The sequence below is a fragment of the Heptranchias perlo genome, unplaced genomic scaffold, assembly GCF_035084215.1.
Source record: "Heptranchias perlo isolate sHepPer1 unplaced genomic scaffold, sHepPer1.hap1 HAP1_SCAFFOLD_503, whole genome shotgun sequence".
NCBI classification, from domain to species: Eukaryota; Metazoa; Chordata; class Chondrichthyes; order Hexanchiformes; family Hexanchidae; genus Heptranchias; species Heptranchias perlo.
In genome coordinates, this window is record NW_027139520.1 from 57,501 (window position 1) to 67,500 (window position 10,000).

The window sequence follows — 10,000 nt, forward strand, 5'->3', positions numbered from 1 at the left end:
GCAGTGAGAGGTTGTAATGACGCTGCTTTGCAGCTGACCATGTGCCCTGATTTGTGACGCCCGTTTGGAGGCTGATATCTCAGGAAGGCCGAGGCCGATTTCCTCCGGGTATGGCTCGTTGCGTGCGGCAGGAGGAGGCGCAGCGTACGGTACCGAGCACTGGGAGGTGCGGTGCTGCCCGCCGGAGTGACAGCGAAAGGCTGCGCACCGCTTTCCGCCTGGTAACTCGGCGTCCGTGAGACCGACCGACTCCGCTTTATCGCCGGAGCTAGAGTGGGGCAAGGGGCACGGTTGAGTACCGGAAGGATGACGTTCGCACACGGGGAAGTCGAGTGCCGGGCCGCTGAAAGCGAGCAGGGTGCCACCGACTCTTCGGGCCCACTCGGAGGCTGATATCTCAGGAAGGCCGAGGCCGATTTCCTCCGGGTATGGCTCGTTGCGTGCGGCAGGAGGAGGCGCAGCGTACGGTACAGAGCACTGGGAGGTGCGATGCTGCCCGCCGGAGTGACAGCGAAAGGCTGCGCACCGCTTTCCGCCTGCTAACTCGGCGTCCGTGAGACCGACCGACTTCGCTTTACCGCCGGAGCTAGAGTGGGGCAAGGGGCACGGTTGGGTACCGGAACGATCACGTTCGCACACCGGGAAGTCGAGTGCCGGGTCTCGAAACGGAGCCGGGTCAGCCCAATTTAAAACGGAGAATAGAGTGCTGCCCTCTGCGGGTGAAAACCTGGAAGTACGTTGGTTAATGATTTCCAGTTCACCCCGCTTGGTCAGGCCCACTCGGAGGCGGATAACTCCGGAACGCCGAGGCCGATTTCCTCCGGGTATGGCTCGTTGCGTGCGGCAGGAGGCGGCGCAGCGTACGGTACCGAGCACTCGGAGATGCGGTGCTGCCCGCCGGAGTGACAGCGAAAGGCTGCGCACCGCTTTCCGCCTGGTAACTCGGCGTCCGTGAGACCGACCGACTCCGCTTTAGCACCGGAGCTAGAGTGGGGCAAGGGGCACCGAAGGGTACCGGAACGATCACGTTCGCATACCGGGAAGTCGAGTGCCGGGCCGCTGAAAGCGAGCAGGGTGCCACCGCTCGGGGCCCCGGTTTGTCCGTCCCACCCGGAGGCCCATATCTCCGGAAGGCACAGGCCGATTTCCTCCGGGTATGGCTCGTTGCGTGCGGCCGGACCAGGCGCAGCGGACGGTACCGAGCACTCGGAGGTCCGGCGCTGCCCGCCGGAGGTACAGCGAAAGGCTGCAAACCACTTTCCGCCGCCTCCCTCCGCGGGCGTGAGACCGACGGTCGTCGGGTTTGGTTCCGCGGCTAGAGCAGGACGAGGGGCAGCGAACGGTACTGGAAGGAACCCGGTCGCACACCGGGAAGTCGACTAGCGGGCCGCCGAAAGCGAGCTCGGGGCCCCGGTTTGTCCGTCCCACCCGGAGGCCCATATCTCCGGAAGGCACAGGCCGATTTCCACCGGGTATGGCTCGTTGTGTGCGGCCGGACCAGGCGCAGCGGACGGTACCGAGCACTCGGAGGTCGGGCGCTGCCCGCCGGAGGTACAGCGAAAGGCTGCAAACCACTTTCCGCCGCCTCCCTCCGCGGGCGTGAGACCGACGGTCGTCGGGTTTAGTTCCGCGGCTAGAGCAGGACGAGGGGCAGCGAACGGTACCGGAACGAACCCGGTCGCACACCGGGAAGTCGAGTGCCGGGTCTCGAAACGGAGCCGGGTCGGCCCAGTTTAAAACGGAGAAGAGAGTGCTGCCCTCTGCGGGTGAAAACATGGAAGTACGTTGGTTAATGATTTCCAGTTCACCCCGCTTGGTCAGGCCCACTCGGAGGCGGATAACTCCGGAACGCCGAGGCCGATTTCCTGCGGGTATGGCTCGTTGCGTGCGGCAGGAGGCGGCGCAGCGTTCGGTACCGAGCACTCGGAGGTGCGGTGCTGCCCGCCGGAGTGACAGCGAAAGGCTGCGCACCGCTTTCCGCCTGCTAACTCGGCGTCCGTGAGACCGACCGACTCCGCTTTAGCACCGGAGCTAGAGTGGGGCAAGGGGCACCGAAGGGTACCGGAACGATGACGTTCGCACACCGGGAAGTCGAGTGCCGGGCCGCCGAAAGCGAGCAGGGTGCCACCGCTCGGGGCCCCGGTTTGTCCGTCCCACCCGGAGGCCCATATCTCCGGAAGACACAGGCCGATTTCCACCGGGTATGGCTCGTTGTGTGCGGCCGGACCAGGCGCAGCGGACGGTACCGAGCACTCGGAGGTCGGGCGCTGCCCGCCGGAGGTACAGCGAAAGGCTGCAAACCACTTTCCGCCGCCTCCCTCCGCGGGCGTGAGACCGACGGTCGTCGGGTTTGTTTCCGCGGCTAGAGCAGGACGAGGGGCAGCGAACGGTACCGGAAGGAACCCGGTCGCACACCGGGAAGTCGACTAGCGGGCCGCCGAAAGCGAGCACGGGGCCCCGGTTTGTCCGTCCCACCCGGAGGCCCATATCTCTGGAAGGCACAGGCCGATTTCCACCGGGTATGGCTCGTTGTGTGCGGCCGGACCAGGCGCAGCGGACGGTACCGAGCACTCGGAGGTCGGGCGCTGCCCGCCGGAGGTACAGCGAAAGGCTGCAAACCACTTTCCGCCACCTCCCTCCGCGGGCGTGAGACCGACGGTCGTCGGGTTTGTTTCCGCGGCTAGAGCAGGACGAGGGGCAGCGAACGGTACCGGAACGAACCCGGTCGCACACCGGGAAGTCGACCAGCGGGCCGCCGAAAGCGTGCTCGGGTCCCCGGTTTGTCTGTCCCACCCGGAGGCTGATATCTGAGGAAGTCCGAGGCCGATTTCCTCCGGCTAACTCGGCGGGCAATGTGTCCCCCCCACCATCTTCGGCTGATTACCGTGGCTGGACCGGATCAAGGAGCAACGGAACCGTGCCAGAACGACGTCGGTCGGACGGCGTGAACTGATAGTGCCGAGGCCGGAAACCGAGCCGGAAATGTGCACCGATTTATTGGTCCCACTCGCAGGCCCATATCTCCGGAAGGCCGAGGCCGATTTCCTCCGGGTATGGTTCGCTGCGTGCAGCCGGAAGGGGAGCAGCGGACGGCACTGAGCAGCCGGAGGTGCGGCGCTGCCCGCCGGAGCTGCAAGCGAAAGGCTGCGCACCGCTTTCCGCTGGTTAACTCGGCAGGCCGTCAGGCCGACCGACTCCGCTTCAGCACGGGAGCTAGAGTCGGGCAAGGGGCACCGAAGGGTACCGGAAGGATCACGTTCGGACACCGGGAAGTCGAGTGCCGGGCCGCCGAAAGCGAGCTCGGGGCCCCGGTTTGTCCGTCCCACCCGGAGGCCCATATCTCGAGAAGGCACAGGCCGATTTCCTCCGGGTTTGGCTCGCTGCGTGCGGCCGGACGAGGTGCAGCGAACGGTACCGAGCACTCGGAGGTGCGGCGCTGCCCGCCGGAGGTACAGCGAAAGGCTGCAAACCGCTTTCCGCCTCCTCTCCCCTCGGGCGTGAGACCGACGGTCGTCTGGTTTGCTTCCGCGGCAAGAGCAGGACGAGGGGCACCGAGCGGTACCAGAACGAACCCGGTCGCACACCGGGATGTCGAGTGCCCGGCCCAAACCCGCTACCCCCCCCCCCACCCGAAAGCGAGCCACGGTTTGTGGATTAAAAGTGAAGCGGCAAAGATTTGTAAAACAGCGTGAAATGATGAACCAGAAGCCCAAAGTAATGGTGGGAATAAAAGTTCCGAAATGTGAAATGGTGAACCAGAAGTTGTGTGAACTGTTTAACCCAAAGTGGCAAAAATGGATTAAAAGGGGTGAAATGATCGACCGCAAAGCAGGGCAAGCATTAAACAAAAGCAGCAGCATTTTTTAAAAAGGGACAAATGGTTTACCAGAATCCCAAAAGAATGCTCAGAGACTTAAGTGCCAAAGGGGCAAATGGTTAACCAGAAGCTGGGTGAACTGCTTAACCCAAAGTGGGAAAAAGGATAAAAAAGGGGTGAACTGATCAACCAGAAGTCGACAACAATGTGCGGCGATTAAGTCTGAAAGAGGGAAAGGTTGACCGGAAAGCAGGGAAATGATTAAACAAAAGCAGAAAAATTCAGTAAAAAGGGGCAAGTGGTGAACCAGAAGTTGGGTGAACTGCTTAACCAAAAGTGGGAAAGAGGATTAAAAGGGGAGAAATGTTGAACCAGATGTCGAAAACAATGCGCGGCGATGAAGTCTGAAAGAGGAAAAGGTTGACCGCAAAGCAGGGAAAGGATTAAACAGAAGCAGCAATATCTTTTAAAAAGGGACAAATGGTGAAGAATCCCAAAAGAATGCTCAGAGACTTAAGTCCCAAAGGGGCAAATGGTTAACCAGAAGCTGGGTGAACTGTTTAACCAAAAGTGGGAAAAAGGATTAAAATGTTGTGAAATGATTAACCAGAAGGCGAAAGCAAAGTGCGGCGGCGAAGTCCTAAAGGGGAAAAGGTTGACCATAAAGCAGGGAAATGATTAAACAAAAGCAGAAAAATTCAGTAAGAAGGGGCAAATGGTTAACCAGAAGTTGGGTGAACTGCTTAACCAAAAGTGGGAAAGAGGATTAAAAGGGGAGAAATGTTGAACCAGATGTCGAAAACAATGCGCGGCGATGAAGTCTGAAAGAGGAATAGGTCGACCGCAAAGCAGGGAAATGATTAAACAAAAGCAGAAAAATTCAGTAAAAAGGGGCAAATGGTGAACCAGAAGCTGGGTGAACTGCTTAACCAAAAGTGGGAAAAAGGATTAAAAGGGGAGAAATGTTGAACCAGATGTCGAAAACAAGGTGCGGCGATGAAGTCTGAAAGAGGAATAGGTCGACCGCAAAGCAGGGAAAGGTTTAATCAAAAGCAGCAATATCTTTTAAAAAGGGACAAATGGTGAACCAGAATCACAAAAGAATGCTCAGAGACTTAAGTCCCAAAGGGGAAATGGTTAACCAGTAGCTGGGTGAACTGTCCAACCCAAAGTGGGAAAAAGGATTAAAAGGGGTGAAATGATTAACCAGAAGGCGAAAGCAAAGTGCGGCGGCGAAGTCGTAAGGGGAAAAGGTTGACCAGAAAGCAGGGAAAGCATTAAACAAAAGCGGCAACATTTTTAAAAAAGTGGCAAATGGTTAACCAGAATCCCAAAAGAATGCTCAGAGACTTAAGTCCCAAAGGGGAAATGGTTAACCAGAAGCTGGGTGAACTGGTGAACCAAAAGTGGGAAAAAGGATTAAAAGGGGAGAAATGTTTAACCAGAAGGCAAAAGCAAAGTGCGGCGGCGAAGTCCAAAAGGGGAAAAGGTTGACAAGAAAGCAGGGAAATGATTAAACCAAAGCGGAAAAATTCAGTATAATGGGGCAAATGGTTAACCAGAAGCTGGGTGAAATGGTTAACCGAAAGTGGCAAAAAAAGATTTAAAGGGGAAAAATGATTAACCAGAAGTCGACAACAATGCGCGGCGATGAAGTCTGAAAGGGGAAAAGGTTGACCACATAGCAGGGAAACGATTAAACAAAAGCGGCAACATTTTTAAAAAAGTGGCAAATGATTAACCAGAATCCCAAAAGAATGCTCAGAGACTAAGTCCCAAAGGGGAAATGGTTAACCAGAAGCTGGGGGAAATGGTTAACCAAAAGTTGCAAAAATGATTAAAAGGGGTGAAATGATTAACCAGGAGGCTAAAGCAATGTGCCGCGGTGAAGTCTGAAAGAGGGAAAGGTTGACCAGAAAGCATTAAACAAAAGCGGCAACATTTTTTAAAAATTGGCAAATGATTAACCAGAATCCCAAAAGAATGCTCAGAGACTAAGTCCCATAGGGGAAATGGTTAACCAGAAGCTGGGGGAAATGGTTAACCAAAAGTTGCAAAAATGATTAAAAGGGGTGAAATGATTAACCAGAATTCGAAAATAATGTGCGGCGATGAAGTCCTAAAGGGGAAAAGTTTGACCACAAAGCAGGGAAAGCATTAAACAAAAGCGGCAACATTTTTTAAAAATTGGCAAATGATTAACCAGAATCCCAAAAGAATGCTCAGAGACTAAGTCCCAAAGGGGAAATGGTTAACCAGAAGCTGGGGGAAATGGTTAACCAAAAGTTGCAAAAATGATTAAAAGGGGTGAAATGATTAACCAGGAGGCTAAAGCAATGTGCCGCGGTGAAGTCTGAAAGAGGGAAAGGTTGACCAGAAAGCATTAAACAAAAGCGGCAACATTTTTTAAAAATTGGCAAATGATTAACCAGAATCCCAAAAGAATGCTCAGAGACTAAGTCCCAAAGGGGAAATGGTTAACCAGAAGCTGGGGGAAATGGTTAACCAAAAGTTGCAAAAATGATTAAAAGGGGTGAAATGATTAACCAGGAGGCCTAAAGCAATGTGCCGCGGTGAAGTCTGAAAGAGGGAAAGGTTGACCAGAAAGCATTAAACAAAAGCGGCAACATTTTTAAAAAAGTGGCAAATGATTAACCAGAATCCCAAAAGAATGCTCAGAGACTGAGTCCCAAAGGGAAATGGTTAACCAGAAGCTGGGGGAAATGGTTAACCAAAAGTTGCAAAAATGATTAAAAGGGGTGAAATGATTAACCAGGAGGCTAAAGCAATGTGCCGCGGTGAAGTCTGAAAGAGGGAAAGGTTGACCAGAAAGCATTAAACAAAAGCGGCAACATTTTTAAAAAGTGGCAAATGATTAACCAGAATCCCAAAAGAATGCTCAGAGACTAAGTCCCAAAGGGGAAATGGTTAACCAGAAGCTGGGGGAAATGGTTAACCAAAAGTTGCAAAAATGATTAAAAGGGGTGAAATGATTAACCAGGAGGCTAAAGCAATGTGCCGCGGTGAAGTCTGAAAGAGGAAAGGTTGACCAGAAAGCATTAAACAAAAGCGGCAACATTTTTTAAAAATTGGCAAATGATTAACCAGAATTCCAAAAGAATGCTCAGAGACTAAGTCCCAAAGGGGAAATGGTTAACCAGAAGCTGGGGGAAATGGTTAACCAAAAGTTGCAAAAATGATTAAAAGGGGTGAAATGATTAACCAGGAGGCTGAAGCAATGTGCCGCGGGGAAGTCTGAAAGAGGCAAAGGTTGACCAGAAAGCATTAAACAAAAGTGGCAACATTTTTTAAAAATTGGCAAATGATTAACCAGAATCCCAAAAGAATGCTCAGAGACTAAGTCCCAAAGGGGAAATGGTTAACCAGAAGCTGGGGGAAATGGTTAACCAAAAGTTGCAAAAATGATTAAAAGGGGTGAAATGATTAACCAGGAGGCTAAAGCAATGTGCCGCGGTGAAGTCTGAAAGAGGGAAAGGTTGACCAGAAAGCATTAAACAAAAGTGGCAACATTTTTAAAAAATTGGCAAATGATTAACCAGAATCCCAAAAGAATGCTCAGAGACTAAGTCCCAAAGGGGAAATGGTTAACCAGAAGCTGGGGGAAATGGTTAACCAAAAGTTGCAAAAATGATTAAAAGGGGTGAAATGATTAACCAGGAGGCTGAAGCAATGTGCCGCGGTGAAGTCTGAAAGAGGGAAAGGTTGACCAGAAAGCATTAAACAAAAGTGGCAACATTTTTTAAAAATTGGCAAATGATTAACCAGAATCCCAAAAGAATGCTCAGAGACTAAGTCCCAAAGGGAAATGGTTAACCAGAAGCTGGGGGAAATGGTTAACCAAAAGTTGCAAAAATGATTAAAAGGGGTGAAATGATTAACCAGGAGGCTGAAGCAATGTGCCGCGGTGAAGTCTGAAAGAGGGAAAGGTTGACCAGAAAGCATTAAACAAAAGTGGCAACATTTTTAAAAAATTGGCAAATGATTAACCAGAATCCCAAAAGAATGCTCAGAGACCAAGTCCCAAAGGGGAAATGGTTAACCAGAAGCTGGGGAAATGGTTAACCAAAAGATTGCAAAAATGATTAAAAGGGGTGAAATGATTAACCAGGAGGCTAAAGCAATGTGCCGCGGTGAAGTCTGAAAGAGGGAAAGGTTGACCAGAAAGCATTAAACAAAAGCGGCAACATTTTTTAAAAATTGGCAAATGATTAACCAGAATCCCAAAAGAATGCTCAGAGACTAAGTCCCAAAGGGGAAATGGTTAACCAGAAGCTGGGGGAAATGGTTAACCAAAAGTTGCAAAAATGATTAAAAGGGGTGAAATGATTAACCAGGAGGCTGAAGCAATGTGCCGCGGTGAAGTCTGAAAGAGGGAAAGGTTGACCAGAAAGCATTAAACAAAAGTGGCAACATTTTTTAAAAATTGGCAAATGATTAACCAGAATCCCAAAAGAATGCTCAGAGACTAAGTCCCAAAGGGGAAATGGTTAACCAGAAGCTGGGGGAAATGGTTAACCAAAAGTTGCAAAAATGATTAAAAGGGGTGAAATGATTAACCAGGAGGCTAAAGCAATGTGCCGCGGTGAAGTCTGAAAGAGGGAAAGGTTGACCAGAAAGCATTAAACAAAAGTGGCAACATTTTTAAAAAATTGGCAAATGATTAACCAGAATCCCAAAAGAATGCTCAGAGACTAAGTCCCAAAGGGGAAATGGTTAACCAGAAGCTGGGGGAAATGGTTAACCAAAAGTTGCAAAAATGATTAAAAGGGGTGAAATGATTAACCAGGAGGCTGGAGCAATGTGCCGCGGTGAAGTCTGAAAGAGGGAAAGGTTGACCAGAAAGCATTAAACAAAAGTGGCAACATTTTTTAAAAATTGGCAAATGATTAACCAGAATCCCAAAAGAATGCTCAGAGACTAAGTCCCAAAGGGGAAATGGTTAACCAGAAGCTGGGGGAAATGGTTAACCAAAAGTTGCAAAAATGATTAAAAGGGGTGAAATGATTAACCAGGAGGCTGAAGCAATGTGCCGCGGTGAAGTCTGAAAGAGGGAAAGGTTGACCAGAAAGCATTAAACAAAAGTGGCAACATTTTTAAAAAATTGGCAAATGATTAACCAGAATCCCAAAAGAATGCTCAGAGACCAAGTCCCAAAGGGGAAATGGTTAACCAGAAGCTGGGGGAAATGGTTAACCAAAAGTTGCAAAAATGATTAAAAGGGGTGAAATGATTAACCAGGAGGCTAAAGCAATGTGCCGCGGTGAAGTCTGAAAGAGGGAAAGGTTGACCAGAAAGCATTAAACAAAAGCGGCAACATTTTTTAAAAATTGGCAAATGATTAACCAGAATCCCAAAAGAATGCTCAGAGACTAAGTCCCAAAGGGGAAATGGTTAACCAGAAGCTGGGTGAAATGGTTAACCAAAAGTTGCAAAAATGATTAAAAGGGGTGAAATGATCAACCAGAAGTCGAAAATAATGTGCGGCGATGAAGTCCTAAGGGGCAAAAGTCACCCAGAAGGCAGGGAAATGATCAAACGAAAGCAGCCAAAAAATTATTAAAAGAGGGGAACTGATGAACCAAAAGATGAGAAACGGCCCGCAGAGACTAAGTCCAAAACGGGAACTGGTGAACCGGAAATGATTAACCAAAAACTAAGTCCGAAGAGGGAACTGGTAAACCAGAACTGAGTAACCCGATTTTTAAAATTAATTATAAATGGGGAAACGATTGAGCAAAAGGCGGAAATTAAGTCACAGGGACCATGTCCGAAAGGGCAAGAGGTTACCCCGTAGGGGGCATTCGTCAACTCAATCTGAAAAATTTGGAGGCAAATCTGACCAAAATGCGGAAATCGGACCACACCGCGAGGGGCGCCATTCGACGGGGCAGGGTTAGACGCGTCGAACGGTACCTGAAGGTCCCGGCTGCGACACGTGAGTCCGGAGATATGGCCAGTCAAAGTCTGATGGGAGGTACCGAAGCCGAAAAATCGAAACGCGTTTGCGGCGATTCGGTGTCAGAGAGTCGGTCACGAATTCAAATTCGTCCCGCTGATTCGCCAATTGCCAGCCGGTTCCGGGGGGATTGGCGGGGTACCTGCAGGATAGTAAGAGGTGGCATGTCGAGACTTAGCCTGTTTACCAGACTTGTGTCTAGCGCC